A 23,310-nucleotide genomic window follows, 5' to 3' on the forward strand; every position below is an offset into this window, starting at 1 on the left:
GTTTGCCTAACCACAACTGGAGGACACAGTGTTGGCTACCCCCACCCCAGAGAGAGGGGAATAATATGCATTGCTTATTATTACTAATTTGACAACAGTAGCAAATCACACCAACAATATTTTATCAAGGCATCTCTTCCCAAGGCTAAAAAAGGAACATGATATGGAGAGGGGGGTTGATCAGGGTGCCAGAAAATAAGGAAGGTTCCCAATAAATAGGAATCGTGGAGCATATGCAGTTAACCAAATGAAGTTTTTTGTAGAAAAGGTTCCTGGTCTACCTTATACAATCATTAGGATGATAAAGTAACATCATTATGTACGTCACGTTTTGCTCCATGAATGGAAAGGGGGATACAAAGTGTGTTACTATGATATGTATTTTTGTGTTTTTCTATTGTAAACTGCCCTGTGATCCTCAGAAGGGTGGTACAGAAATTATATTTAATGATAAAAATAATAATAAATATCAAAGTAAATCATATAGTTGTGCCTTTCTTTATTGTACATGGTGATTTTTTAAATTTCAAAACATTGATATTCTTGTGCCTTGATCAATAGGTTAGATTAGCAGATTACTGAACTTCACATAACAAACGTTCCATAAAAGGGCATGTTTTGTAATTACTAATTAGTCTGAGTAATCATTTTTAATAGGGATGCAATCCCTGTATTTACTCTGATTCCATTTATTTGGTGAAAACCTGTAAGTTAAAATGTGGCTGTTTATCCTCTGTACTCTGCTGGTGAGCAGTCTACAAAATTAATTTCCTTCACCTTTAATGAGACTCTGTTCTGTAGTTTTGTGTGCATTATTGTATATATTAGTCATAGCTTCACTGAGGGGAAATGCAGCATCAAATTTATTGTCACAGCAATTTTCTTTAAAGTATATTAAAAGACGAATTGGCAGATTCTTAGTTCATTTGCAGTAGCCAATATTTTATGCAATATTGCCCTCTATGGGAGCACCAGATATTTTCTAGATCAGCAACAAACTTCTCTATCTATGATGTTTAGCTTTTTCCTAAGTTGCTGACTTTCTGTACCTGTATTTGTCAAGTTGCTTTTTAAAAAATCCTATCTGGGTAGCAATGGTTCTTTTATTTTTATCCTATTTCTGTCACAGGTAGTTATTTCAGAGCTATCATATTACAATAGCAATGCATATTACCTAGCCATAAAACCCTTTGGGTTTCTTATGTATTCCCCCCAGCCCCTGAAATCAGAGCACTGACATTTCATAATAAAACACTGCATCTTGCTAAGCTGCATAGGAAATGTAAACAGATCCTTGGTCCAAGGAGATCACAATCTGAAATATACAGTGGCGAAACAGTCGAAGAGAAAGAGGAACAGACAACTGTAGGGAGGGAAGAATGTGAACTATTGCCAGTACATGTGCTTAATGCGGGGGCTGTCAAGCTTTTGGGGCTGGTGGGAATAGAGAAGCGCTGTAGGCACCATTCACAACATAGCTGCTGGCATGATAAAAGACAAAATTGATGCCATGGAGAATGACTTCCAGGTCTAAAAGAGGCAGACCCATAAAATGGCATGGGCATACCAAGCCCCATGTTTCAGCCACCTATTAACATGGGAAATGCACCTTTATCAGCAGCTGTGGTGTTAACACATAACACTTCTCTTCTGCTCAAAACAGATGAGAGGATGGGCATCACAATTTAGCATCCAATCAAATGTAGGCATGTTTCAGAGTGTGCGTTCAATGTAGGGGAGGCTGAGCCAGTGCAAAAAGGAACTGAGCCAGTGCAAAAAGGAATTGAGCAGGAATAACTTCTCACAGATTTTTAGGGGGATATTTACTAATACCTTTCCTGGTTTAAGCACAGTGATTTCTGCACTCACGCACATGTACATTCAAAATAAACATATATCAGATACTGACAAATCTTTTTAATTGATAAGAATCACATCCCATAATGAATTTACATTCTTTGACTGAACAATTCGGCCCTTGACGCCAACCTCTGAGGGATAAAGGCATCTTGGATAAAGGCTCAGGACGTGGGTGGCGTCTAAATCACAGAGCCTAGGGCTTGCTGATCAGAAGGTTGGCAGTTTGAATCCCCACGATGGGGTGAGCTCCCGTTGTTCGGTCCCAGCCCCTGCCCACCTAGCAGTTCGAAAGCACGTCAAGTGCAAGTAGATAAATAGGTACCACTCCGGCGGGAAGGTAAACGGCATTTCTGTGCGCTGCTCTGGTTCACCAGAAGCAGCTTATTCATGCTGGCCACATGACCCGGAAGCTGTACGCCGGCTCCCTCGGCCAGTAAAGCGAGATGAGTGCCACAACCCCAGAGTTGTCCACGACTGGACCTAATGGTCAGGGATACATTTACCTTTACTGGCCCACAGGTTCAAGTAAGTGAGACCTAAGGATTAGATTAGTTTTCAGAAGGAAGATAAAGATCTTTAAAAACACTCTGCAAAGGTGGATTTAGCAAGGGTCAGCAAACTTTTTCATCAGGGGGCCAGTCCACTATCCCTCAGACCTTGTGGGGTGCCAGACTATATTTTGAAGCGGGGTGGTGGTGAATGAATTCCTATACCCCTCAAAGAACTCAGAGATGCATTTTAAATAAAAGGACACATTCTACTCATGTAAAGCACACTGATTCTCGGACCATCCACAGGCCGGATTTAGAAGGCGATTGGGCTTGATCCAGCCCCTGGGCCTTAGTTTGCCTACCGATGATAAGTGTTTCCTCTATTGAAGTGAATGGAGATGCTGGGGTTTGGGTGGGTGGGTGGGTGCATACATGCAAAAAAACCTCTGCAGCACATGCCTCTGGACCAGATGGATGCAAGCAAGAAAACACATCCAATTTGTCATGTTGGTGCATTTTCCTTTTGGAATTCTCCCAATGCCATACTTAAGTTTAGCTGATATTTTGCAAAAATTACTTATTTTTCAAAGATTTTTGGAAAACCATGTGAATGTGTACCAGAGTGACTTGAATATAATAGACTGAGTAGTGTGCATAATAGTTTGACTTACATGAAAATATATTCAACAGTGCATATTATGACGAAAATAGGACAGTTATTCATATATAAATATATCATTGTGATAACTCAGGTATCCACTAGACACAGACTACTTTGTGAAGAAGTAGATATTTACCATGAGTGTCCACTTTGTGTGGTTGTAGTTTTGTTTTAAATGTTTTTGCAATTTTGGTGTTAGTTAAAAAAAACATCTTTACTGTGTGTTGCTTTGAGACAGTTGTTTAGAATGCAATTAATAAATCAATAATGACTATATTTTTAATATTAATATGGAGTGAGATCATACTCTTCTTTTATCAAGCATTAGGATTATATTGATCAGGTGAATAATATTGTCTGAAATAATAACCAAAAAAGCAACATCCAGTGTTTTTTTGCACATTTATGAACCAGTATATTTTTTTAATGGTGCTTTCATTCTTTTTTACGTTAAGAATGCCCTGGGATTTCCCCCTCCCTGTGTCTTGTCCCCCACCCCCAAATCTCAAGATAGATAGAGTTGGTCATTGTGCTCATTATGGTCCAGGGAAGAAATTAAGTCAGACCTTGGAATAAGTGGCTTATGTCACAGTTCCCAAAGAATGTGAGCATTCAGATGTTTCACACATTCAGGGCGATATGAATGGGAGGCTGTCACGATCATGTCACGCAAGAATTCTCTGGCTTTGTTCTTGCACTGGGTGGAATTTGGTGGCATTAGTTGAAAGTAAGCATGCAGATGGTGATTGATGGTGCTCCATGAAGACACACATCAGTGCCGAGCCCTCTGCTGTTCTGACTGAATTCCAAAATGTTGCTTCTACGTGTGTGTCAGGCCAGTTGGATTTCGCTCTTGAAGAAACTTTCAAACTGAATTTCTTCATTCCCCCCTAAGACATTCACCGTGCTAGGTGCATCACAGGCAACTTTGAACCATCTTTTCAAACTGAGCAGTGTTCTTCTGCTGCCTTTCCACTGAAAATCAAAATCAATTTGTTAATGTGAGAGAGAGAGAAGGAAAAGGTGAAGGAGGCAATGCTGCAATACTTCATCACAGAACAGTGGTATTTTACAGATGAGAAAGCTACCTGAAAGAACAGAAACCCTTTGCAGGAATCTTAGTGCAACATTAAGAGTTCCCATTTTGGCTGGAACATTATTAAGAGGAACTCATAAATAAGATGCTTCTTTTTTAAAAAAAAACAGAAACAGAAAATAAATTGTGTTGGGCTAACATAAAAGCTAGAAGCCCATAATTAGGCAGATTCAAGCTTTACAGTGATTTGAATTAATTTAGCAGTAGGATTATGTGCTTTTATTGTGGGTGGGGGGGAATGCACCAAGTTTTTTGGGTTTCAAATTATTTTAGCCACTGTTGTAAGAGCCAGTGTGGAAATAAATGATCGATAAAGTGCAATGGAAACTTGATATCTGGATTGCTGCAAAAGGGAAAGATAAATGCTTTTGTAGTTTCACCTTTGAAAAATGCCTTTTGTAGTTTCACCTTTTATTCTGCAGTGTCTTGGGGTATTGAAAGATCCACCTCCATGGATATGTTAAAGGAGTCTCCCTTTGGAACTGGTGTCTGTCTAATTAAGGCACTTTATAAGCCTTTCAGCATGTTGAATAACAAGAGGAGAGTGGGGGGAATAGAAAGAATCACTTAAGCTCTTAAACCAAGAGCTCACAACGCAGAGCCCTCTGATTTCGAACCATCAAGGAGAAAGAAAACCCCCAGATTGGTATTTGCATGCCATGACTTGGGTTACAGAATGGCGCTGTCTGATGTGAGGATTGGTTTGCCAAAAGCTGCTTTTGATTTCTGTTTATTAGAATCCATGTGCCTTTAGGCAACTTGTGAGCCAAAGTAGGCTTTGACTCTTTAGATCGTTTGTTCTCTTGCGTGAGCTTTCGACTGTTGGCTCTTCAAAGGATACATCTGAAGTCTTGCCATACTGCTTTACCCACTTGTAGAACAATGTGCCACAGTGATATAAGCAATCTGTTTCTCTCTGTCCTTTCTTACAAAGCTCTTTTGACTGACACATGCAACTGATGAACATGTCAATGAATGATGTTATACTCTTTCATTTTGTTTCCACGCTCTATAATGCTATGAGATCAGCAGGATAGGAATGACAGTCACTTTCTATTTAACCCCAGCTTTTATTTGCAAAAGGCTTCATTCTCTACGCTGTTTTGCCACCCGGTCCTATGCATGATTATTTGGTCACTTCAATTTCAAAAGTTGCCTCCAAGTAAGCTACTAACTAGGATCATTGTTGCTACTGTTGTTGTGGTTCATGTGGACCCAAAGACCGCCCACCCCAAGGTGCAGACAGTATAGTCAAGGAAAATAAACACAATATATCATAAATCAAATCAGCAATATATGGCAGAAGAATTGCAACCCAGGGGGACAAAAATAAAGTAAAGCCTTACTAAGTGAAAGGATTAGAGTGCTGTCACCAGCCCTGTACCTGACACACTTGAGAGTTAAAAACCTGAACAGGCAAGGAACATACTGAAACTGCTTGCTGTCAATTAGAGGAATTAAAGTGCTAATCCCCATTTTCCCCAAATGAACCTCCCTTCTCGCTGTGTTAAATGCATGTAGGAAAATCATGTAGGAAGTCAGAGGCAGGTGGGGTGTTGGAAGGGGAGAAATGAGTATGTAATGGGTGTGCAAATTCTGGAGCTGTGCAAGAGGCAGGATCTAGCCCATAATGACTTTTCCAAAAGTAATATAGAGTCATAGAGTTGGAAGGGAACCTGAGGATCATCTAGTCAAACCCCCTGCAATGCAGGAATATGCAGCTGCCCCGTATGGGCATTGAACCTGCAACCTTGGCATTATCAGCACTACTCTCTAACCACATCAAAGTATTTTTAACAGCCATGGGGTCCTTTTGTTGTTGTTGTTTAGTTGTTTAGTTGTGTCTGACTCTTCGTGACCCCATGCACCCAAGCATGCCAAGCACTCCTATCTTCCACTGCCTCCCACAGCTTGGACAAACTCATGTTGGTAGCTTCAAGAACACTGTCCAACCATCTCGTCCTCTGTCATCCCCTTCTCCTTGTGCCCTCCATCTTTCCCAACATCAGGGTCTTTTCCAGGGAGTCTTCTCTTCTCACGAGGTGGCCAAAATATTGGACCCTCAGCTTCAGGATCTGTTCTTCCAGGGAGCACTCAGGGGTGATTTCCTTCAGAATGGATAGGTTTGATCTCCTTGCAGTCCATGGGACTCTCAAGAGTCTCCTCCAGCACCATAATTCAAAAGCATCAATTCTTTGGTGATCAGCCTTTTTTATGGTCCAGCTCTCACTTCCATACATCACTACTGGGAAAACCATAGCTTTAACTATACGGACCTTTGTTGGCAAGGTGATGTCTCTGCTTTTTAAGATTCTGTCTAGGTTTGTCATTGCTTTTCTCCCAAGAAGCAGGCATCTTTTAATTTCGTGAGTGCTGTCACCATCTGCAGTGATCATGGAGCCCAAGAAAGTAAAATCTCTCACTGCCTCCATTTCTTCCCCTTCTATTTGCCAGGTGGTGATAGGACCAGTGGCCATGATCTTCATTTTTATGATTTTGAGCTTCAGACCATATTTTGCACTCTCCTCTTTCACCCTCATTAAAAGGTTCTTTAATTCCTCCTCACTTTCTGCCATCAAGGTTGTGTCATCTGCAGATCTGAGGTTGTTGATATTTCTCCCTGCAGTCTTAATTCCGGTTTGGGATTCATCCAGCCCAGCTTTTTGCATGATGAATTCTGCATATAAGTTAAATAAACAGGGAGACAATATGCAGCGTTGTCATACTCCTTTCCCAATTTTGAACCAATAAGTTGTTCTATATCCAGTTCTAACTGTAGCTTCTTGTCCCATATAGAGATTTCTCAGGAGACAGATGAGGTGATCAGGCACTCCCATTTCTTTAAGAACTTGCCATAGTTTGCTGTGGTCGACACAGTCAAAGGCTTTTGCATAGTCAATGAAGCAGAAGTAGATGTCTTTCTGGAACTCTCTAGCTTTCTCCATAATCCAGTGCATGTTTGCAATTTGGTCTCTGGTTCCTCTGCCCCTTCAAAATCCAGCTTGCATTTCTGGGAGTTCTCGGTCCACATACTGCTTAAGCCTTCCTTGTAGAATTTTAACCATAACCTTGCTAGCATGTGAAATGAGTGCAATTGTGCGGTAGTTCGAGCATTCTTTGGCACTGCCCTTCTTTGGGATTGGGATGTATACTGATCTTCTCCAATCCTCTGGCCACTGCTGAGTTTTCCAAACTTGCTGGCATATTGAGTGTAGCACCTTAACAGCAGCATCTTTTAAAATTGTAAATAGTTCAGCTGGAATATCATCTCTTCCACTGGCCTTGTTATTAGCAATGCTTTCTAAGGCCCATTTTACTTCACTCTCCAGGATGTCTGGCTCAAGGTCAGCAACCACACTGACCTTCACCCTTTACCTTTACCTCACATACCCTAACAAAAAATGAGAGATGGTACTTCTGTTTCCTACTGCCCAGTGCTTTTCTTCTAGAAAAAGGTGCCAGTACTCACCATGAAATTGTTATAGTAAGTGCCACACTTTAACCAGGGTTTTTTTTCCAGAAAAAAGTGCTGGTACTGCGTACCCTTAAGCCCCCCCTCAAAAAAAACACACTGCCTTTCCCTTTTAAGAAAGGGCTAACACAATATCCAATATATTCATACTTATATTTACAGGAGTAAAATGCCAAGGTTCAGGAACTGCACTATATCCATCTGTAGATTGAGGATGGCTTAGTATAGGCTGGGTTAGCTTGAGTCAATTTGCAGAACTTCATGCTCTCTCATAATAATGAATGGCATTCATAAAAATGGGAGAAGCTAGTGGAGATTCTTGAGAGACATGCCTGAGGTAGCAGCTGAGTTCATGGGGGGAAAACATGGTGCCTTTCAACTCCTGTCTTTGCTTATTTCAGCCTGCTTATTTTCCTGCAGAAGCTTAAGCAGCCGAAGACTATCTGCATAGCTGTAACTCCTCATACCCTCCAATATTTCTCCAATGAAAATAGGGACATCCCAAACCATAGTGATAATTGTACTATTTATACCCCACACATCTTACTGGGTTGCCCCGGCCACTCTGGGCAGCTTCCAACATATATAAAAACATAATAAAACATTAAACCTTACAAAAACCTCCCTATACAGGGTTGTCTTCAGACGACTCGGGGGTTGGATAGCTCCATACTATCCAACATTTCTCCAGTGAAAATAGGGACATTCTACCATCCCTTCCAACATCTTAAGAAAGAGTGGGACATTTCAGGATCAAATCAGAAACCAGGGTGGCTTCTCTAAATCAGGAATGTCCCCGGAAAATGGACGCTTGGAGGGTCTGCTAACTCCTGCTTTAGATCAGTGATAGCTAAGCTGTGGCCCTCCCAATTTTGCTCAGCTATAATTCTCACCATCACGGCCTGGCTTGGTGGGAGTTGGAGTCCAACAATATGTGCAGGGTTACAGGTTATCCCCCTCTGCCTTAGGCATTTTTAAATGGCACACAGAACCTCTTCTGGTATTACTAAGAAAAGGCTAAGTCACTGCATGAGGGATTCAGCAGGGATGAATGTGCTAGTTCTACTCCCCTTGTCACCATTCTTGTTATCTCCCATGTTTAGAGGGCAATATTGAAAAGTGGGGAGACCTTTGTACTCCTGGGGGCTCCCCATGTATCTTATAATCTTGATTTTCAGGGAGCTCCACAAGCAGAGGAGGACTCCCCTTTAACCCAAAATCACCCTCCTCCACCACCCATTGAAAATCTGATGCTAGCTTCATGGCGAGGCAGGTCTTATATTTATTGTGTGTTGCATTCTCTAGTTCCTTTCACATGTGCAACAAAGTAACACAAATAAGGATAGCATTTGCAGACTTCATGTTATTTCAAAAGTGGGACCAAAGTTTATACATGTGCAACTTTGTCAGCTATTGTGATCCCTGAAAAACCCTAGACACAGATTGAATGGAGGAGAGCTATGCAGATTCAAGTAGGAGCATTTGCGTGAGGACAGGAAGCAGAGGACAAGAACTGCAAGCATGGTTCTTCCTTGCATTCATTCTATGCATATTTGCTGGTAAAAGGAATTCTCGCTGAGATGTTCTGTACGACATTTGTACTTATGGAAAGTTAAGGCCTGCGTTTTGATAGCAATGCCTGCAATCACTGTACTTCCCTTTCTAAAACATAAATATGTCTCCACATGCAATTTAATCAATTACAGTGGTACCTCGTGTTACGTACCGTCCCCCTTGCAAATGCTTCGGGTTATGTGCTCCGCTAACCCAGAAGTAGATGCCCCTTGTTGCGAACTTTGCCCTGGGATGTGAGCTGAAGTCGTGCTTTGGCAGCACACGCACAGCGGGAGACACCATTAGCAAAAGCGTACCTCATGTTATGAGCGGTTTCCGGTTACAAACAGACCTCCAGAAATAATTAAGTTCGTAACCAGAGGTACCACTGTATTACCATTTTGAAATTAGAATGCCAATACCATAGAGCATGTTTATATCACAATCTAGAACATCATCCCTATACCTTCAGTTATTATTAAATTATATTATGAGAACAAACTGGAGTAATCACTTTCTTTAATATTACATAGCATGAAAGCCTTTTGTGGTTTCTAGGTCTCACTCCTTTTTAAAGCAAGGAGGATTTGTATTGACTTTAGTCAGAAGAAAATGCATCCCATGAAAGGCTTTCATTGTAGATAAAAAAAAGAATGTAACTGAATCCTGAAAAATTAATGTAAATCGTAAAATATACAATGGCATTTTAACAGAAAAAGAGTAACAAAACTTACTCTGTCCAATGTCAAATTGAGCTTTGTGGTTGAAGAGGTAGGTAGGGATGGATGGATTGTCTATTTCAGAATGTTCATTCAGAAGTCCATTTCATCCTACTTTTGCATCAGTGTGCAATTATTATTATTTTTAAAAATGTACAAAAAATAAATTTAAACACATATTTTATCTCAATGTATGCAGTTCTTAAAACACACATTTTATCTTAAAACAGACATTTTAATGCATTTTGGTAACTTTTGAGCTGAGAACTGTATGGCAAAATTCAGAGAATTGCAAAATCCAAAGGATAAATGCATTCCAATCGATGAGTTAGTCTGGGAGGTGTGAATTAAGTCAGTCATCTTAAAAATGCAGACCAAACCAAATTCTCTTCCATCCCATACCCATTCTTTTGAAACATTGTGCCCCTGAAAGACCAAGTGTGCATCCTGGGAGTCATTTTGGACTCACAACTGTCCATGGAGGCGCAGGCCAATTCTGTGTCCAGGGCAGCTGTCTACCAGCTCCATCTGGTGTGCAGGCTGAGACCCTACCTCCCCACAGACTGTCTCGCCAGAGTGGTGCATGTTCTGCTTATCTCCCGCTTGAACTACTGCAATGCACTGTTCGTGGGATATCATTGAAGGTGACTTGGAAACTACAACTAATCCAGAATGCAGCAGCTAGACTGGTGACTGGGAGTGGCTGCTGAGGCCATATAACACCCGTCCTGAAAGACCTACATTGGCTCCCAGTACGTTTCCGAGCACAATTCAAAGAGTTGGTGCTGATCTTTAAAGCCCTAAACGGCCTTGGCCCAGTATACCTGAAGGAGCATCTCTACCCCCATTGTTCTGCCCGGACACTGAGGTCCAGCTCCTAGGGCCTTCCAGGATCATTCCAGGATCAATGGGTATGGGAGAGAACCACTCCAGTGCTAGATCAATGCAGCATTATGGACCCAATATATTGTCGTTGTCCCCATATAATCCAGGAGGAGGAGGAGGGGGCGTTTTCATAGGGTAGGAGCAGAGAACTTTTTTCAGCCCCAGGACTGCATTTCCTCATAAGGAACCTTCTGGGGTCTGAGTGCCACTGGCAGTTGAAGACAGAGGCAAAAGTGGAAGGAGGAATGTTAGTGACTCTTTGCACATTCGGTGAAGGCTCAACCATTTGAGGAAATGGAGTCCTGCCCCTTCAGCCTCAGTTGGCTGTCAACCAGCCTCCACATGCCTGCCTTCCAGCTGATCCAAGGGGTGTCACTGCTTGTCAACTTCCTCCTCTGTCTCTTTATTTTTCTTTCTTCTGTTATTTATTTCTATTCTATTATTTTTATTTATGTTCCATACAGAAAACAATCCCCATATAACCCAAGACCCTCCAAGTGTCCCAATTTTCCAGGGACAGTCCTGGGTTTACAGAAGCCATCCCAGTTTCAGATTTGATCCTGGAATGTCCGTCTTTTCCTTAGGAGGCCTCTGTTTTCATAGGAGGTCATGTTGGAGGGTATGGAGTTATGTGACCCCTGAGCCAAGGAGATAAGTAATGAATTATTATTATTATTATTATTATTATTATTATTATTACCCTGCCCACCTGGCTGGGTTTTCCCAGCCACTCTGGGCGGCTTACAGCACATAAAAAAATTGTAAAACATCAGACATTAAACAATTTTCGATACAGGGCTGCCTTCAGATGTCTTTGGAAAGTCCTTTGTTTATTTCCTTGACATCTGAAGGGAGAGTTTTCCACAGGGTGGGTGCCACTGCCGAGAAGACCCTCTGCCTGGTTCCCTGTAACCTTACTTCTTACAGTGAGGGAACCACCAGAAGGCTCTAGGAGCTGGACCTCAGTGTCCGGGCAGAACAATGCGGGTAGAGATGCTTTGGAATTGATGACATCCGTGCATGGATGGTGGTGAGAGGGCAACACTGTCCTTAGTGATGTACTGAATCAACATGTGCCATACAGTTTCAAAATCATCTTTCATCTTTGTGTTTCTGAGCACTCTAAGTTTCTTTGTTAGTTTCTCCTTAAGGGCTATATTAGGGACGCGGGTGGTGCTGTGGGTTAAACCACAGAGCCTAGGACTTGCCGATCAGAAGGTCGGCAGTTCGAATCCCGCGAGCGCCCATTGCTCGATCCCTGCTCCTGCCAACCTAGCAGTTCGAAAGCACATCAAAGTGCAAGTAGATAAATAGGTATCGCTCCAGCGGGAAGGTAAACGGCGTTTCCGTGCGCTGCTCTGGTTTGCCAGAAGCGGCTTAGTCATGCCGGCCACATGACCCAGAAGCTGTACACCGACTCCCTCGGCCAATAAAGCGAGATGAGCACCGCAACCCCAGAGCCGGCCACAACTGGACCTAATGGTCAGGGGTCCCTTTACCTTTACCTTTAAGGGCTATATTCCGTATTCTATCCCACCATACCTCTAGAGTTGTTAGTGGCTGTTTTCCAATACTGAAGTTTTAGGAATAGAAGCATACCCATTTATTCATTTTAAGATGTCTTCCATATGCATTTGCACTGCATTCTACTCTTTCTGGGTGGTATCCAATGCTCACTTTCTGCTGAAGGAAGGAACACATCAGCAGAATTGGCAGGAAGGCAATTTAGGGTGATTGCCTTCACCCTGCCCTACCCCATCCAACACAATTATCCCCCCGCAAAAAAAGTTGGGAGTAGATTTGCGGAGTGGGAGTGCCAGGTACATTGCAAGGGGAGGAGAATGCCCCCAAATTGCCTCCCGCTCCCATTTCGTTGATGGATTCCATCCATCAGCAGACCCTTTTGAGTTCTGTTTAAGTGGTAGAATTGTTAGAATTAGTTCCATAATTGAAGCATGTGCAATTTCCTGCGGTTTCTCCCCTCTACATTACCAGTATGAATCTGCAAATTGATAGGATTCTGGGGGAAAAAGCAACTGCAATGTGTTTGCAGCGCTTTGTACCTATGATTGCATTCAGATTCTTCCCCCCACCCCTCTGCTATGTTTAACCAATGTGCACATGAGTGCCTGCATGCTAATAAAACCGCACAAAGAATAATATTGGGCCAAATCACATCAAGATTGCTTTCGTTTATCAATGGGCCCATCTGCATCTGTGATGCAAAGTGGAGAGGGAAGGGCGCACATCAGCTGAAGTAACTGAAGGCTTTGGCAAAACACATGTGCAGAGTGGAGGATTTGCATGCCTCTTTTACTTTGCAAACAAGACCAGGTAATTTGAAACTTCAAAATCCAGGAAGAAATGAAGGAAGATATCTAAGCCATCCTGCCTGACCAAACCTGTCCATTTCTAAATGCCAGTTTTCATGACCCCTTGGCATGTAGATTCTAGACAAAATTCTTTAGCTGAGGGGCTGGATCTTGGTCTGCCATACTTCCTCCAGGCCACAATTGGGTGGTAGGGGTTTTGGGGAGGGTTGTATGTCAGTAGTGTGCAGGATAAGAGCCAGCTGTAAGTCGGTCACTCCTTTCTCCCTCCCTCTGTCTCTCCACCGTTTCTCTCTCTTTCTGCAGCCCTTTCTTTCTCTCTCTCTCTTTCTTTCTTTCTTTCTTCACCTACTCGACTCCCTCTCCCCAACCTCTTTCTCTCTCTTTCCTACCGCTTCTTCTCTTGTTTCCTCTCCCTCTTTCCTACCTCCATGAAATTTATCTGAGAGGCACATGGAACTCACAGAGACTTGTTTTTAAAGATAAATCTGGAAACTTATAGTACCAAGCGCATATATACGTGTGTGTGTGTGTGTGTGTGTGTGTGTGTGTGTGAATGCCCTTGGTACTATATGAATATATATATATATAGAGAGAGAGAGAGAGAGAGAAACACATTCACATCTGCTGTTCCTCCTGGAAGACGATAATAAAAACGTCAACAGAAATGTTGTGCGTTTGACAGTAATAAAGTGCAGGACCTATAGTTCCCCAAACATTCCTGTAGCAGAGGCAGGCAATAAAATGAAGAACTTTACCACAATTCAGGCAAAATAGGTTTTGTGAAAATAGTGGCTGGCATTTCTGGACATTCTCAGGAAAGAATCTATAGAATACAAAATGGTTAATTAAAAGATGGATTGTTGTCTGATGCAGGTAACTGACCAGCATTCACAGGGTTCTATCTATAACTTTCCCATTAATGGGAACAAAAACCATTAATGACAAGCAAATTGACAATCTATAGTGTTTATAGATTACAACCTAGCTAACTGGAAGAGTCTGCCATGCGAAATGTATAGGATATCTGAAATACGGTGGTGTAAACAGTGCTTTCCCAACCTGGTGCCCTCCAAATGCTTCAAAGTACATCTTCTATAAGTCCAGCCAAGTTGGTGGAAGGTGACATAAACACATACAGTGGTACCTCGGGTTAAGGACTTAATTCGTTCTGGAGGTCTGTTCTTAACCTGAAACTGTTCTTAACCTGAGATACCACTTTAGCTAATGGGGCCTCCCGCTGCCACCACGCCACCGCTGCACGATTTTTGTTCTCATCCTGAAGCAAAGTTCTTAACCTGAGGTACTATTTCTGGGTTAGCGGAGTCTGTAACCTGAAGTGTCTGTAACCCGAGGTACCACTGTATGTTGCTTTCATCTTGGAGCTAGAACTTTCCTTTCATCTTCCTCCTCCTCTTCTTCTTCTTCTTCTTCTTCTTCTTCTTCTTCTTTGCCCTTAATTGCTTTTTTCTCTTTCCCTTAAACTGATTTTCTCCTCTGCCTCTTTTTTTTTTTTTGCCCTGTATATTCTGAAAAAGAAAACACAAAAGTGAATAATGTGTGTTGATGACTGCGTTTTTTCATCTCTTGTTACAAAGTTAGTTTTATCTTGTTGGCCATATTTCAGCAAATCAGTACCAATATTTTACATACACACAAAAAAAAGTGAGAGGGAAGAAAACTGCTGTAGGAGACACAGCTGTTGAAAAGGACTGGCTTCTTTCTACTTGCTTCCTTTCCTTGGATCGATATCTGCACTTTTTCTCCTGATGTAACATGAGTGCTAGAAACGTACTGTTAAAACAAAAAAGTACAGATTGTCAGGTTACTTTATTTGGATGTGTTCGTGCCTCCACTTGCACAGATCATTTTCAAATATTCTAACCATACACAGAGGCAGGGCCATTACTCCGTGATAGAGCATCTTCTCTGCCTGCAGAAGAACTCGGGTTCAATCCTTGGAGTCACCAAGAAGGTCTGGAAGAGATGGCCTGAACAGCCAGCCAACACAGGCAACACTGAGATAAATGGACCAAAAATGATCTGATTCAAGGGGATCATAGCAACCGGATCTGTGATAGTCTGATAACAGCAGGCAACCTTAGGAATAGGAAAATAAGAAAGCACCCTTAAGGTAGAGTCAATAAAGTGTTAGGGCAAAAAACTGAAACTACACATATTCTTCATCCTGGCCTTTGAAACTCAATATATATGTGTTTTAGGGCCCACTGTATTCATCTTATTGTAAATTGTTTTAACTGATTTAATACCGTAGTTTTATATTATTTTGTATCCCACTGAGAGACCTTATGTTGAAGAGCAGGTAAGAAATCCCATGTTTAGTGGCAACTTAAACTGATGGAATATGCACAGCTTGCGGATCTAACATATAGAATAAGAGAACAAGAACATACATTAAAAGAAGATTGGAAAATGTTTATTAAATATATTGGGGGAAATTGTGTACACTTGAAAACATTGGCTGCATTAAGATAAATTCAACAGTGTAAATAAGTTCTGATGGATATAATAATGGAATACTGAATGGTTTAGTTTATGTGAAATATGCAGGGATTTATAATATGCAAAATGAACCATGGAAAGAGAAGAAGGGAAGTCATTGATATTTTAAGGTTGTTTAAATGAGTATTCTAAATTGTAAAACAGAAAATTTAATAATATATATATATATATAAGAAGTCCCGTGCCTAGTAGTAATTAATAATAATAATAGCTCAAGTTTGGATCTGAAACATTTGAAAGGAATACACATGTATGTCTTTTTTGATGGCAGATTCTCTAAAGTTAGGATGCTTTGCTTTCCCATTCAAGATATTTGTAAGGTACAGGGAAATATGAGGTAGTACATATATTACTAGACAAGCTGTTTTATGCTGGATTCTTCCAGTATAGCAGGCTATTCTGCTAAGGAACAAAGCTTTGGTACAGACTAAGCGTATTGATTTTAGCCTCTAAATTAAAACAAATTTCGGAGGACAAGCTTAACCACTTGGCCGAAGTCCCTCAGTAGGAGCATCTGTGCTGTTGCATTCTATTGATGTTCCATTACATGGTGTGTGTCTTGCTACGCACGGCAGAAAGGCAAGAGGAAGATGCCAGGTCTTGGAAACTACCTTTCCACACAAAATTTTAAAATGTTTATACGCTTCAAGGTTTGCAATATGTTTGATTTCAGTAGGAGGGATTAAAGTTGAGAGAGAAGAAAGCTTCAAACACATCCCAAAGTCTTGATTTCACTTGAATACATTTTGCACTGTAAAAAGGCTGCTTATATTTAGAGTATTTGCTGTGATTATCATCTATTTCTCTCTCTCTCTCTCTCTCTCTCTCTCACACACACACACACAGAGAGAGAGAGAGAGAGAGAGCACAACTATTTGTGTTTAGAAGGCCCATTTTAATACCGTATTTTTCGCTCTATAAGATGCACCAGACCATAAGACGCACCTAGCTTTTGGAGGAGGAAAACAAGAAAAAAAAAATTCTGAATCTCAGAAGCTAGAACAGCAAGAGGGATTGCTGTGCAGTGAAAGCAGCAATCCTTCTTGCTGTTCTGGCTTCTGGGATAGCTGTGCAGCCTGCATTTGCTCCATAAAAAGCACACACATTTCCCCTTACTTTTTGGGAGGGAAAAAGTGAGTCTTATAGAGCAAAAAATACGGTAACTTTAGAGTCTCAATTCACACATCAGTATTCATCTCCTTCCTATAAAGAGCTCAACGTGACATGCCTGCTTCTTCTCCTATTTTATCCTCACAACAAACCTATGAGGTAGGCTAGGTTGGTTAGACTGAGGGACAGTGACTGGCCATAGGACTTGTAAAAGTTCATAGGATTCTCTTTGAGTAACATACATTGATGGATGCTTTATTTCCACCCTAAACATTCCATTAGAAGGAATACCACATCCTATTCTTCTTGCATCAGAACTGGACCTATGTTGCTTCAGGATTTTGGATTCTGTGAGATTCGTATTTGATACTGAGTTTTAATCTGTAAATTTGCTAGAGATGCCTTAGGAATGTGGGGAGGGAGAGCCGGTTTTCCAGAGATCTAGGGCTGATGGGAGCTATATGGAGAAGAAATACAATTTTGTTTTCATTTTAATGAGAAACTACCGGATTCAAGGTTTTGAACCAATACTTGAACCAAAACACATTTCGCACTTTTCAAAATCTTGCAATGCAAGTCTTCAGTGCACATAGATGCATTATATTACTGAAAAGTGTTCTTAAAATGTATATTTTAGGGACAATAACAAAATATGCATTAGATTGGGGAAATTGCTTGCAAAAAAATGTATGTGCTATAGAGCAGCATTAAAAAATGTATTAAGGTAAAGGCATTTTGAGGTGTTTTTTACTTGTTCTTTTCGTATAAGGCCTCCAGCAACATTGTTCTCTAGGTGGCTCACAAACATAACATGATAAAACACAACTGAAATATCATAAAAGAACAATGCATAAAAGAACTGCCAGCAGAGAGAAGAGTAAACCAACAGAACTAATCAGTAAAACCACATACCGTACTTCAAAAAGTCCTGGGAGAAATTTTCTTCAAAAAGAAGGCACTAGACTTCTTGGGGGTGGGGTGCTTTCTGAAACTGGGGTGCCACCATCAAGAAGTCACTGCCCCTGGAAGCTTCACTTTAGTTGGTGGGGACAGCCAGAAAAAAGGTATCTGAAGCCCAACTCAGAGCTTAGGTAGACATATGCAGGAGAAGGTAATACTTCAGATAACCCGCTTTCAAGCTCTTAAAGTATTTTACCTGGCACTGTGTTTGGATGATCAAGTCTTAGCTAAATAAGCTAAGATATGACTGAGCTTCATATAGCCACATGCAGTTGCTCCATGACTTCTGGAAGAAGCCAGGATGCCTGTTGCATTGAAACCAAGAAACTATGTTTAATGGCTTAAAAGACAAGCCAGGAAATAAAATTATGGAGTGAAGCAGCTGCATTTGGAGCAGGGGGCTTATTCAGCTCTTGCTTATTAAGCAATATTTGACTGAAGGCAGTACAGATCAGTCAAGCCTCCTTAGGAAGAGCATACAAGCCGGGTGCCACAACCGAGAAGGTCCTCTCCCCACTCATCTCAGACAGTGGGGGTCAGAGACTCCAAGGATGTTCTCAACACACAGGGAGGCTGATGTGCGCCTGTTGTAATGATTGCATCTGTCACTTGCCAACATAAGGGCAATAAAGCCATCCCTGGCCCAACAAGGATTTCCCCGAGATACAACCCTATGCACCTAAGGAAGTTATTCTTGGAAGAAAAGCTCTTCCAGAAAAAGCGCATCACTGAGCCAGATAACAACTGCTGATTTCGTTCATTCCTGCACCTGTGATTCAGATCCCCTTTGATAACAATGACAGGTTGGTTTGCTTTCTTTCTTGCTCGCTTGCTTTCTAAATAAAAGGACAATGCTATGCAGTTGGGAATGAGGAATGCAGTGGATGCTCCACTTTGATCACTTTGAAAATGCTGTCATTGTTCACACATTTTTTGGCAGGTCTTTTCATGTCTCCATGATCACCAGAAGGATGGGGAGAGGGACCCGTAAGGAAAATGCAATAAACAACTGATAAGATATTGCACTAGAGGTTGGAGATTACCTTAGATATAGGGTAATACCGAGGATAATTGCTAGATATTTTTAGGATGATTGGCACAGAGGCATCTGTTCTTCAGCCACACAGTTTAAAACAAAGCTGCTGCTGTGCTCTGAAGTGCAATGTTCTGTTCAAAAGGCACAGTTTGTGTGGAGTTCAGCTAATATTCACCTGTATGAGACAGGCGGTGAGCAAATGACACAGCAGCCCAAGGGTGATTATTGTTACTAGTCATGTATATAGTACTTCTGAGCACTCTGCTGTATTTCCCACAATGCTTCTGTTGTCATGGGAACTGAAGCTGAAAGATGGAGGCCTGGTGTTGGCTGTTTAGGACTGGAAGGAATTTGAACCCAAGTTTTCCATATCCAATTTTATTGTTTTTATCTCCATGTGTGTTGTCTCCTGTTCCTGGTGACCTTTAAATTATTAACTATGAGAGTGTGTGATTGTTTACATGCTTGTAAGACATTTTTAACTTTAAAAAATATTTTATTTTTAATGGTATTGTTTTATTATTTTTCTGCTCCTTTGAGAGGGAATGCAGGATATAAATTTAATAAATACCAACAGACACAAGTGATGGCAGGAATTACCCGGTATTTCTGATGCTGCATATTTGAGACACTACCTTGTTTTACTTTCTGCATATTTTAGACACTACCTTGTTTTACTTTCTGTGACTGGAATTTGTATGCTGGAATTAGTTTGCTGCTTTTATTGTTCTGTGACTATTATATTTTCATATTTCATATATTTGTTTGTTTGTTTGTTTGCTTGCTTGCTTGCTTATAAGAGTATTTACAAACTGCCAACTCATAGGGGGGAAGTATCACGGCAGTGTACAATAAAATTGTTGGAACATCATAAAATATAAAAAATCCAATATAAAATCCAAAAATGCTGAACAAATGACCGAGACTGAATCAAATTAGTTCCCTAACAATGGTTGATCAAACAAAAAACAAAAAAATGGTTTGGTATTATTTGTAAGCTGCCAGATAACACTGTTATTGAGTAGCATTTTATTGTTGTTGGGGGGGGGGAATGATTTGTACTTTTGAATGAAACAGTCAAAAAGGAGGATATTTGAGAAACAAAAACTGTTAATGTATAGCACATACAAAATCTACCTACCTACCTATCCATCCATGATAGATAGATGATAGATAGATAAATAGATAGATGATAGATAGATAGATAGATAGATAGATAGATAGATAGATAGATAGATGATAGATAGATGATAGATAGATAGATATAGATAGATAGATAGATGATAGATAGACAGACATACTGAAATTTGGCACAGAATTCAGCATCTTTAAAATTTGGTCCTTCCCCTTAAAAAAACAAACAAAACAAAACCCTAAAGTTTCTAATCCTTAGGATTCAGAAGATGGACTTGAAAGTGTTTGGGAAGCATCTGGTGAATCTCTATAGCTAAGGAAGGGGCAGTTGATCTAGATCATCAGTGGTCCAGGTGTGGAATTTCTTGGTCCAGTAGTGTTTTGCTCTTGCTCATCACAACAAAATCCTTTCCTTTTTTTACTGAGAAGCAAATCCCACTGATTTCAATGGGACTTGCTCTCTAGTAAGCAAGCACAGTGGGCACCAGAATGATTAGTTTTAAAAAAAATTAAATGTAATGTGCATTTAATTTATCAGAATCAAGGAAATTGGGGTTTCTCAAATCAAAACTTGCCTCCCCCCCCCCAAGCACAGAAAATACATGGAAAAGGAGGTGCATGCCCACCTCTTGTTTTTAAACCTACAACCCTTGTGACATTTCTGGGTTAAAGTGGTCCTAATACCGTTATGAATTCTGTGGTGGAAGGGTGAGACCTTGTCTGTTTTTGATGGTCGGGAAATCACTCCTCAAACTTTTTTCTCCCCCCCCCCCCCCATTTCTCTGTGATTTTATTTTCACAGCTTTGGCTGCAGATGTCAAAAAGCAGCCAGTGGCATTTCTACTCCTGGATTTAATTTGGCCAGGTTTATAAAGGAGGTGGCCCAACTGTACAATGACAGATTATGCAAATCCTCCAGGAGCAGCTAATCAATCACTAGGGTGTGAGCGGAATGCAGCTGATCTCTGAATTAGCTTCTGCTGGAATGTGTTTGTGTGTAACCCCACACTGTCTGAATGACATCACAACAGCTTCTAGTCCTTGAAAACCTTGAGGATGATTAGCTGAAGGAATTGGCTGCTTCTGCCAATCATAATCCTCCAAAGCCGCCTTTATAGTTCTGTAGACATGAGCGGAGAGGGAGGGAGAAAGGGAAGAGCACAGCTAGGAAAGAGGCAGAGTAGCAGCAGCAGCAGCAGCAGCAGCTGGTATTCGGGTGATTAAGTAGTTCTCATTGCCTCTTTGCTGTTCGGTGACTGCTCCCTGGTGTAATTCCTATGTCCGAAAAGGAAGCTGCATTTTAACGGTGTGCTGAACAGAGGTTTGAATCATTCCAGCTGGCTGCTTATTCCGAAAAGGACTGTGTGTGTATAAATAAAATGTGACTGTTCCAAAGGAATCCAGCGGACAGGGAGCACAGCAGAAGGAGTCTTCCCGGGATACTATTCAAGCAGTGGATGTGATATTCGCAAAAAAAGGAACAACTCCTGCCTTGCCGGGAACTGGATGAAGACGTCTCAACACCAGACTCTCCTTTCCCCTCATGGACCGTTACTTGAAAATAAATTATCTTTGGGTAAGTTGCGCCATACTTTGCACAGAGCATGGCTTCAGATGAGTTTTGTGTGTATTTACTTGTAAACATATGGTGTGCATGTGTACATGTGGAATAACTGTATGTATATACATAATTCTGTAGTATATATGAAGCCTGGTGGAATGGAGGAAATCGCCAAATAACACCCACTATTCACAAAGTCTAACGTGGGGAAACTGGGGAGCATAACCAAACAAACGCAAATGCTTTTCAGTCAGTTTTCAAAGCTGAAGTATTCCGATCCACTAGGCATAACTGTGGTGATTGTTGATGGATGTCTGTCTCGAGGTTAGAAGGGTAGAATAAGTTAGCAGCAAATTAGAAAACGGTGGGAAATGGGATGGGAGGAACGAAATTGAGGGTCTTAATCTGGACTTGCACTTCATGCTCTTTGCCCCATACTTTTTGACAGAAGAGACTATTAAAAGCCTGGCAAGAAAGGCAGATCAAAAGGTTATGATTATCTGGGATGATCCTTAAACTGAACCATTTAAAGCTCTTCCCTTGTTAACTAATCTGTGAGGAAGGCAGCCCAGGCAAATTTGTTCTGTTCCGCTGATTTTTGTAGTTGAACAACATCTGTCCGGGACATTTAAGAGAGACTGATTGTTCTGTGTTTGCCACTACCAATTGCTTAAGTATGGGAGAAAACAGGGGCCGGGGGCGGGAGTGCAATGAGACTGGAAGAGAAAGTGCCTTCTGCTCTAGAGTTACAGCAAGAAAAACAGGGCATCCTAGCTGCTTTATCTTCTGGCTCCCAGTCACACTGCTGCCAGGAAGAAGTACTCAAAACAGAGCCATTCCTAGAAGTGATTCATACTCTTCACATAAGCCAGAAGTGAAAGCAGCTACAGCCACTTGTGTTGTATGTTTCCCATACAACCTGCTTCTATGCCCCTTAATATACACTGCCTTAGAAGTATAGAGTCCAAGCAAAGTAATATTTTATTCCTGGATCCTGTTACTCATGCAGTCTGCGCCTGTGCATGTTTACTTAGAAGTAAATGTTGAATGGTGCTTGTTCCCAGGTAAGTGGACACAGGACTGCAGCCTGAGAACTGTCCTCTTTCAAAGAATACTTAGGAAGAAATTAATTCACAGCAGAAGATCCTGGACTCTCCAAAAGCTATACACAGAGGAAACTTTTGAATCAGTAAGACTTGTATTCAAGTCATCTGTTCAGGGCAGTGTGTAAAGATGCCCAGGACCAATATGTTACTTGAAAGCAGTTTCACTGACGTCAATGGAGCTCTGGTAGAGTAAAGGGGCTGATATAAGCCAAAGTCTCGTGGAAGACAATGGAAAAGTTTTGCTTGCAAATTTTCTAAATGTTGTCAGAGAAACTGTCTATTTCCCAAGCTGAGCTCTCTGCAGAAATGTTAAAAGTTATCATTCACTCTTTAGGCTTAGGGCTTCTTTGATTATCAGCACATGTGTAATGTCTTATAGTCTCCAGAAAGGCAAATGTTCACAATTCAGTGCCAACCTGGCACAGGGTGAGGGCTTTCTATAATGCTACTGAATAGTTCTCATCTGTCCCATCAGTTTGACAGAATAAAACAAAGCCTGTGAATTAGTTTTAAATATAAATAGCAATGGTTGAGTCACAGACCACTTGCTTGTCATTAACTCTGATTTCCCTCTCTCAATATTTGTATATAGAGAGGGAAATCAGAGTTAATGACAAGCAAATTGTCTGTATATAAGCTTTTTAAAAGCCCACAATTTCAACTCTGGCAACTTTGATCAGAACTTCATGGGTCTATAAACCCTGTGATAATTGCTGGATGGTTTGACAATGGCAAGGCATCATTGTCATAATTGTCTCAGTGATCAAACTTATCATCATTCTCAGTGATCATGCCTTACTTCAGAAACTGGG

The 23,310-nt window shown here is 41.1% G+C and overlaps 1 protein-coding gene and 1 long non-coding RNA gene across 4 annotated transcripts in view; one reads left to right on the top strand and one right to left on the bottom strand.

The window, feature by feature from the left end:
• Positions 1-23,310, bottom strand: part of LOC310742613 — a 510,016-nt gene that overhangs the window by 127,553 nt on the left and 359,153 nt on the right. The window lies entirely within an intron of this gene.
• The window catches only part of NDST4 (N-deacetylase and N-sulfotransferase 4), a 126,201-nt gene continuing 123,694 nt past the window's right edge, over positions 20,804-23,310 (top strand). For 2 of the 3 annotated variants that reach the window (XM_083571161.1, XM_083571160.1), the window contains exon 1: positions 20,884-21,407. The gene's annotated coding sequence lies outside the window, so the exon portion shown is untranslated. Of the gene's footprint in view, positions 21,408-23,310 lie in introns of all 3 variants that reach the window. The other variant, XM_083571162.1, reaches the window with a different exon arrangement.

This window comes from Podarcis filfolensis (assembly GCF_964270895.1).
Source record: "Podarcis filfolensis genome assembly, chromosome: 9".
In the NCBI taxonomy this organism is placed as follows: Eukaryota; Metazoa; Chordata; class Lepidosauria; order Squamata; family Lacertidae; genus Podarcis; species Podarcis filfolensis.